The sequence below is a fragment of the Macrobrachium nipponense genome, chromosome 4 (assembly GCF_015104395.2).
Source record: "Macrobrachium nipponense isolate FS-2020 chromosome 4, ASM1510439v2, whole genome shotgun sequence".
NCBI lineage: Eukaryota > Metazoa > Arthropoda > Malacostraca > Decapoda > Palaemonidae > Macrobrachium > Macrobrachium nipponense.
The window spans coordinates 104903241-104906225 of NC_061100.1; positions in this window are offsets into that span (position 1 = coordinate 104903241).

Sequence of the window (2985 nt, forward strand, 5' to 3'; positions counted from 1 at the left end):
GACATTCGAGGGTGCATGCGTCTCGAGATTTTGCGTGCAAAACTGCGACTGTGGTTGCGGGAGAATTCTGTTGGGTCATTTGAACAATGTTACGATTTATGAGACAAATGTATAGTTCCTCTATATAAGTTATTATTTAACTGTCTCTTTTTTGTTCAAACTGATTTTAATATGTTTGAAGGTTTACAGGATTTTCATTTGATAAACACGCCTTATTTTGCAGGATGTAAGATAATATTTTGTATACCCCTAGATGGATCTTACAATTACACTAGATACAGATCAATAATATAACTATTGGAGTATCTGTAAGCGCTCGCTTATCCGGACTTCTCATTAGAGAAGTTCGAACAATAGACGGTGAGTCCGTAAATACAGAATATTACGTCTACTAAAGAAATAAACAAGATATTCTAATTTTTACGGCGCGTACAGTCGGGCTTTATCCACCACTACTTATAATGACTTACGTATTTAAAAAAAAAACGAAAACCTGCTCTGATTACTTTATACGGTCGTGTGATGCATAGGGAAATTCCTTTTTAATTTTAAAAAGGTATTTGGGATGTATGATCCAACATCGCTTTTTCCCCACTCTGCTAGAGTCGCTTATTGTGTGGAATTTGCTTTGCTTTGAACACTTCGGCAGTTTTTGACTGACCTTGACCGCTTGACTAGGTGACCCAGTCACCGAGTTTGCTTGTTTGATTCTGAACGGGCTACTGTTTCTATTTCTTTTTGTAATAATTGGGATCCTTCTCTTTATTACCATCGGCAACGTATTGTGGTGTTTTAGCATTATGTTGCTGGTTAGTATAAAGCAATGAATGACGAACTATTAGGAACTGAGCGATTACTAATAAGACAAGTTATCACTACTGCATACAATATTAACTGTTTGTACTTCATTCTTTGCTAAAATTTGAAATAGTGAGGGATCCTGGTCAGCGCATTTAGCCTGATGAAAGTTTTTTACAGACATGTTATTCCTTGCAATCCAGCCATATTTTTAAAGTTGAGTTGAGTCATTGAGGTTCGATATTTTATATAACTCAAAAAACTCAAGGCTAAAACTGCGATCGGGACTTTGCAAAGGAGCATTTATTGTCATGACCCGAAATAGTGCTACCTCTAATTTATATAGATTTGTACGGGTGTTCCACTTGTTTTTTGTGTGTTTTCTAATCACTACGGTGCTTAACGACCCTATCCATGCATCTGTATAAACACAGACGTCCACTGCGTAAACGCATATTCACTGTTTAATATGATTTGTTACGTAAGGGATTAATAATCACCCAAAATGATAAAATTAACATAGTAAATATGATTATGATATTTCAGTAGAACTTCTGGAAACAGACACTCAATGATAAAAACTCGTAGTAGCGAAATCTCAATGATGTAGATAATTTCTGTAAAAAGTAAGATTAAGAATGTCTCGTAACTTCAGCCACAGGAATAACGAAATTCGACCTGCAAAGGAAACACTCAAAGTTACTCCAAATGAATAAAAAAAAAATTGTACTTAGCTTGCTTTTGTGGGAAGTCACGGTGTTCCGATTAACGACAACCACGGCCCTTGGTCCGCCTCCTTCTCTATTTAGCGGATGACCTGGTTTGGCTTCAGTTTCCCCGTGCGCGTTGTTTCGATGATTCGAGCCCTTGAAAGATCCGATGCTGCAGACGCGTTCGGTTTGTTTCTTGAAGTTCCGGAAACGCTCACTAACGATGTTTTCTTGAATGATTCTAATGAGAGACGAAGCTTGCGTTGTCGTAAGAAAAAGACACGTCGGTTTTGTTTCTTGAAGTTATTCACTAAACGATGATACTAAATTGGTTGAAGAATCTGTTGCTTTCGTCGTCGTTGAAGAGTTCTTATTGTTTTCTGAAGTCGCTCACTAACGATGATACTAGGTTGCTTGAAGAATCTGCTGCTCCGTCGTCGTTGACTTCTTAAGATACATGATTTATTATTCTGGTTTTTCTTCGTAGGACGTTGTAGAGTTCTTCTGGTACGCTGGCCACCAATATTAGGGCTTGTGCCTTGTATGATAAGGCGCCCTATGAGGTAATGTTAGACTAGCGATAATCTATACGCTAAGTCGGTTGGTATTGCACTTCCATCTTCAATGGAGTGTCTGGGGTTTTGTAGATCACTTACGAAGTCGGTATTATCTTTACGACGATGTGTTAAACTCATGGTTCGGTGAGGTTCTTGTAGAAAACACTAAGTATAAAAAATTATATATTCTTCTGAAGTTTTACATGGTGAAGATCAGATATGATTGTACAAGTCTTCTAATAACGATAGCTTGATCGCTTCTGCCAATGATGATGGCTAATCCTATTCCTCTACATGATAAAGCTTAGGTAAAGAGGTACAGGTCTTCTAATGACGATAGCTAACTCTCTTCTGCCTGTCTACCATCTCTGTTACAAGTTATGAAGGAACAGACAGTAGTTCGAACATATGAACATACATACAATGACATAGTTTCATACGAACACATCAAATGAGACACGCTACAGATCACGTAGGTGGTAGTTGTCTCAAGCAGGGAGCTTGGACTAATGTTTATAAACAATTGAATGACTACAGGTGACGACATGTTATCTTAGCCTACTTTTATTGTATACGTCATCTTTAGCGTCTCTAGTCTGATCACATTCCTGCAACGCAATCTGGTTGACCTCTTTAGTTTTATTCTTTTATATATATGGACTAACATTCCATATTTTTATTATGTAAACACTTACATATATCAGTGGTTGTGATATGACGATTTTTATCGCTTCGTTTCGTTCACGTCAATTTTGCTTTATGAAAAATAGTTTTTCACAATAACATAACATAATATTCTAAAGATATCAGTGATTGTTTTTAGCGTCATTACATATGATTTCTTCCATCTTTGAGAAAAAAAAAAGATAAATAAGGCATGAATCATGCGTCAGGCAGGTGAACGAAAAATTACGAAACTC